Raw genomic sequence first — 6698 nt, 5'->3', positions numbered from 1 at the left:
TTCTTTTACAGTACAGTATAATTTTGCAAAACATATATATATATATAATATATAGATATATATGAGAGCCAGAGTGAAGTAATGGTTTGAGTATTGGACTACACAACTCTGGAGACCAGATTCGAATTCCAGTCCAGCCATGGAAACCCATGGGTGACCTTGCGTGAACCACACTCTCTCAGCCTTAGAGGATGGCAAGGGCAAACCCTCTTTGAACAATTTTGCCAAGAAAATCATGAAAGGTATGCCTTAGGTGCCAAAGTTGGAAGTGATGCAAGCGGCTTGCAACAAAATGCTTTTATTCTTTTATTTATTCCCGCTTCCCCCCAAAAAAAAATTGGGACACAAAGCATCTTGCAATTTAAAAGAAGTGGCAACTAAAAATATCCCAAAGTAAATTTAAGATGGAATTTAAAAAATTAAATATAAAATAATTAAGAAAATGTTTTTTGTGCAGAAGAAAAGGATGCAGCCCTCTGCCACCCTCGCTGACAAGAAAACAAAAGATTAAAATAAAATAAGGCCCTTCAACAGGTGGGCTATCAAACCTGTTGGAAAAAGTGGACAATGATTTCTTTCTTTCCCTCCCAGGCTGTGCAAAGTTACTTTTTGGAAGCAACTTGTCACAGTTATAATTCGGGATTATAACAGTAGTTAACTGTTGTTGTTGTTGCAAGTCATTTCTGACTTCTGGCGACCCTAAGGCAAACCTATCATAGGCTTTGCATGGCAAGGTTTGTTCGGAGGAGATTTGCCAGGGCTTTCAGTCAGAAATGAATGGAAGACACGCAACAACAACAAAGTGGTGGAAACCACAATTTAAAAAATTCCTGTAGTGCAAAAAAACTCTAACCTGTGGAACTCATGGCCACAAGATGTTGGCCAAACAGTATTGGGCCAGAAGACCAACGATGAGTTATTGCACAAGGAGGCAGTGGCCGATAATCTTGGACGTTCAAATGGATAATACAGTACTCATCTCAGCCTAGAAAAGCAACCAAGCAAGCGTTGGTTTCCTCCCAGGGTTCAGATGCTGACACACACCCACAACACACACCCCAGCCTTTTCCTGTGCCTTCATGCTGTTGTCGTGTCAGTTGTTGTCGCCGCTTCTTCTTTTCTTTGCCTTCCGACCAGCCCAGCCAGGAAATGGGTTTGAATCATGTGCCTTGAGTGCATGCAGTAAGCGACCTCCAAAACCTTCTGTTAGTGGGCACATTGGCACATCAGGGGCACCTGTGGGAGGCCAGGCCGGTGCATGGAAAGGCTGGCACCTCCATTGGGTGCCAGCTGTTGACCTGGGTACCTTGTGGCCACCCGTCTTTGGAGGAGCGAGCCATGTTTTCAAGGAAGAAGCGAGACCTGATGAAGACCCCTTCCATCTCCAAAAAGTGCCGGGCAGGGAGTCCGGTGCCACCTTCAGCCTCTTTGGTGAGTTGTTGGTACAGAACCATTGGATATTCATAGACAAAAAGAGAATCCAGGGCAACCATGGCACTGTTATCACTTCCATCATGGTCTCATGATGGGCTCTGTCATCCTTAATACACCTCCCGCCCACTGTATTGCTGTTGTGGTTGTGCGCCTGTGACCCTATCATGGGGTTTTCTTGGCGAGTTTCTTCAGAGGGGTTTGCCATGGCCATCCTCTGAAGCTGAGAGGATGCAACTTGCCCAAGGCCACCCAGTGGGTTGACATATCCGAGCCAGGATTTGAACCCTGGCCTCCAGAGTCACAGTCAACGCTCAAACCACAGCACCGCCTTCCTACTGTTTCAAACCTAAAGAAGGCCTGCTTATCTTTGCTTGAATATATTTGGTGGTGGGCTGTGGAATGATGTATTGTTATTGTTGTCTTTGTGTGTGTTGTGTGCCTTCAAGTCGTTTCCAACTTTTGGTATTTTGTGCATTTTGGCTTGGTCCCATAATGGCATCGCTGTTTTGTGGGTTTTGGATTTGATTGTACTTCGGATGTTGGAGCATTTTTGATTTTGGTATTCCAGATGTTGGGGATCCTGAATGAGGGACAGCCCACATGTTTACCGAATGCGGGACCGCCCACATGTTTACCTGTTTTAAATAGTGGTGTGCTTTTAAATTACTTTAAAGCAGTTGTATGTTAATTCTCATGTGGCTCACTGGTGTTTTTAATGGTAGTTGTTTGTATCTGTTTTTTTGTTTAATTTTGGCACAATCCTAGAATCCTAGGCCTGTTACCAGACTGCCAAAATAAAGCTGTTTGGGTCTCTTTGGAGGTATGCTTTTTCAATGATGCATGCTCCTAAGATCCAAGAAGGCTTTACCAAAAGAGCACTCCCACATGCTTAGGAATGGAGTGTGGCTTTTGCGCGACCTCCGGACTCTTAGGACCCTATGCATCCTTAAATAGCATACCTCAAAGAAGACCCAAAGAAGCTTTATTTTGGCAGTCTGGAACCAGGCCCTAGAGTTGGAAGAGACCCCCGGGGCAATCAGTCCAACCCCATTCTGGCCATGCAGGAACCTCTCACTCAAAGCATTCACGAACAAGACACCCTGAGTCCTAGTTTAGGAGAGGTGCGTATAACACCTGGGTAAGTCCAGAAAAAGAATGGGTTTTGTGCACTCTTGCTTGTTTTTCAGGAGGTTTCCTGGGGTCTCTGGCAAAAATTTGTTCAGAAGAGAGGCTCGCCATGGCCTTCTCCAGAGGGCGTAGAGAGTGTTGACTGCCCAAATGCGTTCCCATGGCTGAGCAAGGATTCAAACATTGGTCTCCAGCATCCAGGTCCAAAACTCAAAACCACAATAGGACTCTTGGGGTTGCCAAATTCAAGAACTAGCCCTGGGTCTCCAGTTTTGTGGGGTTCTTTCCCGATAGGAGATGAAGTGCAAATTCTCCAGTTTGGCGGGGGGCTCTGCCCCAGACAAGAGGAAAGGTATTGGGTGCAAATCTCCCAGTTTCTCTAAGAGACCAGTGGCTTGCTATAATGTGCAAGGATTAATGTATTTGTATGTGAAAACATGAAACTGGTATTGGGGGGGGGGGGGGGAAGGGAGTCAATGTATTTACTTAGCTTCCTCCTTTACTTCTCAGTTGCAGCGATGCCAGGGCTCATCCCTGCTCTGCTCTGCACCCACCTCCTGGCTAGAACAAGTAGGCTATGGCCGCATCTGCACTGCATCATTAATGCAGTTTGGCACCACTTTAACTGCCGTGGCTCCATGGTATTGCAATTACGGAGTTTGCAGTTTGGTCAGTGAGCCTTAGCCTTCTCTGTTCCTCTCTGCCGCAGCAAACTACAGATCCTAAAATTGCACAGGATAGACCCCCTGGCAGTTCAAATGGTGCCAAATGCATTATTCTGCAGTGCAGATGCAGCCACAGATTCAGTCTTCTTCCTCAGATTCAGGCTACAACCGCTTCTGCTACACAAATTTCTTTCTCTCTGTTGGATCGGATCCCTTTGCTTTACTAATATGATCGTGGCTACCGGGAGAGACTACTGCATAAATGGACTTAAAAGGAACTAAATTGACCAGGATATTGACCTGTCCCATTTATTATGAAGCATTTCCTTCCTTATCCTGTACTATTTTAAATACTGCACTGCTGACTTTTGGCTGCAAATTGTGATGTTGTTTTAAAGAAACATTTTGTGGAGGACTGAGCGGCCATACCCTCTGACTGTCCCCTTTTGGCAATTCTCAGTTCTCCCTATAGTTTTAAATTTAATTATCAATAAAAACTACAATACGATTTGCACGCCACGCATTCAGCATTGAACTATTCAAAATAGCAAGGACAACAAGGAAGTAAATGCTCTTTGAAATGTGTCCAGTGTGCGCAGACTTTGTTACCCTGACCAAAAGGTTCTTTCACATATCTTGTATAAAATTATGATGTAGACAAAACGTTTGTTGTTTACACACAAAGGAGATAGGAATTATTCTTGTGAATATGCTGGAAAAAATGCATCATTGTGCCAAATTCACAAACGTCCCAAAGAAGCATTAACGCCATTTCTTTGACTGTCCAGTTTTCAGCGGACTATGCACTTTCCAATATTGCTTTACTTGCCGCCACTTGTGTGTGCTAATCATTTGTACCAATTATTCACCATTTTTGCTCTATTTGCGGGATGCTTTCAATGCGCTTTTATCTCTCTTGCATGGCCAAAGTGAGCCCCAGTGTGATAAACTCCATAAAGGAATTTAATCTTTAGACCTGGTTTTCTCTCTCCAAGATATTTTCTTATTTATATTGCAGATATCCAAAATCCAAAACCCAAGCATTTGGATAAGGGAAGCACAACTGCAGTGCCACGTCTATTAAATAAACAGTCCCAATCGGTGCCAATTGTGGTTGTTGTTACCTGATATTTAGTACCAGCCCAACTTATGGCAAACCCTATGGAATGAGAGCCACGTGGGCTAAGTCTTGCAACAGCCATGTTCTGAAAATGTGGCCCAAAATAACAAGATCTTGCCTATTGTTGGGGGGAAACAGTGACCTTGCAAGACCTTAGCAACAGCATGGCCTCTCATTCATTTAGCCTCCTCGTCAGAGGAGCTCTGGTGCCACACAAAAACAACATCCCAGGATGCCATAGCATTGAGCCATTGACATTTTAAAGCACGTCAAACTGTAACTTCTATTACTTCCCTCTAGACCACTATAATTCTATTGGTGCTGCAGCCTAGAATGTCCATTGGCTTTTTCAGCTGCTGCATCACACTTTGGCTCCTGTTCAGCTTGCGGTCTACTAAAGACTCTCTAGATTCATTTTGCATGTGTATGTTGTCAATATGTATTGCATGCATTGTCATGGTTGGAAAAATCATATGAAAAGCAGACAGTGTCAGAAAAGGGAGAGTTAAAGATCAGCAGGAAGGAATATCAAGCTAAACTATCAGATGACAACCACAGTACCAGCAAAAAAACATTATGGCTTGAAACCAATTACAAAAGAAGGTAACAAAGAGGAACATTGCAAAGGCTGGCGTGTTTGTTGAACGTTAAAGAAAACAAAAAAATATGGACCCAAGTTGGACTTGACTAAATAACAGGGACTAGGCCCCGTAAAATCCATGGAAGCAAGTTCCAGAGTCTTCGGAAAGAGCTGCAGAGGAGAAATCCCATTTCTTTCCGTTCTGCATCATAAATGCTCTGTTTATTTCCTCTGCATTTGGCTTCTTATCCTGCAATGGCTTCGAAGCCAGAGGACCGTGTCAACATTTCCCTTTTAAAAAGAAAACCACCCTCACCAGTACGACAGGCACACTGAAGCGCTGCAGGAGCTCTGGTGCTTGTTCTGGCTGTTGTTTTTGCGCAAACGGAAAGTGGCGCACCAAAAGTTTCACTTCCGTGGTGCATGAGCGCACTATGTTTCTCGGTCTGAAACCTGGAGTGCAAACAAGGCCTTGCAGGGCACAAGAAACCTGATCACCCATTGCTTTGGCACTAATAAAGGGGATCAGAGCTGGTTCAATTCCCAGCTCAGCCATGGGAAACCCACTTGGGCAAGTCACACTCTCTCAACCTCAAGGGAAGGTTGTGTCAAACCCTTTTGACCACAATCTTGCCAAGAAAATGCCAGTATAGGTCCTCCTTAGGTCCTCCACTAAGTTGGAAACGTCTCGCAGACGAAGACACATAGCAACAAGAGCCAAGGGTTCTTGAGTCTGCTGTGCCACAAACGGTGGATTTTGTGACCAAACGGTCCCTACTTCTAAAACAGCAAATGGCAATAGTATTTCTTTTTTGTATTAAACTTTGCAACTTATATTTAAATTCTCTGGACATTTACTGGTCAATGATGTAACCAAACAACAAACAGCAACAACATTTATTGTTAGCCAATCTCAAAAATACAACAAAACCCATATAACACTCTCCATAAGAAACTCTATAATAAAAGGTTCAATAAAAAAGGATAATAACAATAAATGAGTACAAAAATATAAATACAATAGCCAATAATGCATTAACATAATGTGTAGTAGAGGAATTTAGATGCTGTATTCTTCCTGCCCTACAATTTAAGATTGCTATGGTTGCAACAAACATACTATATAGTAAAATTTATGCATATGCACTTGAAAAATAAATTGCTTTTCGGAAGCAGTTTAGAAGTAAGGCTGGGGGGGAGGAGGGTCAAATCACAGAATCGTAAATCTTAGGCATCTGCACGCAGAATTCATGCAGTTTGGCACCGCTTTTAACTTTCATGGCCTCATGTGTGGACTCCTGGGATTTTTAGTTTGTTGTGGACACCCGACGTACAGACATTCGCTTACCATAGAAAGCTAATGTCTCACCAAACTCAGAAATCTAGGGCTCCATAGAGCCGTGGGCAGTTAAATGTTGTCAAACTGCATTATTTCCGCCCAGTGCAGACACAGCCAGGTCAGAAAGAAGGAAACATCCTCTCATTCACCTTCATCTGGAAGAGAGCCCTTTAACTACAATTTGGTCCTCTTTTCCAAAAGTTGTGTGTTTGAATCACAAATTGTGAGCAACTACGGGTAGTTGTTCTTAAGTGTTGTTACTGTGTGAATTCGATTTGTTTCCAAATGGCGACACCTTATCCTGGGTTTTCTTGGCAAGATTTGTTCAGAAGAGGTTCTGCATGGCCTTTTTTTTGTTTTTGTTACCTTGCTATCATGTATTTTGTTTATTGCTATTGGTTAATATCCTGCTATGTTACATCTGTTTTTTTT

Source organism: Sceloporus undulatus, chromosome 10, assembly GCF_019175285.1.
Source record: "Sceloporus undulatus isolate JIND9_A2432 ecotype Alabama chromosome 10, SceUnd_v1.1, whole genome shotgun sequence".
Classification (NCBI taxonomy): Eukaryota; Metazoa; Chordata; class Lepidosauria; order Squamata; family Phrynosomatidae; genus Sceloporus; species Sceloporus undulatus.
The sequence above is the reverse complement of the archived record's forward strand: the minus strand, read 5'-3'. Positions refer to the sequence as shown.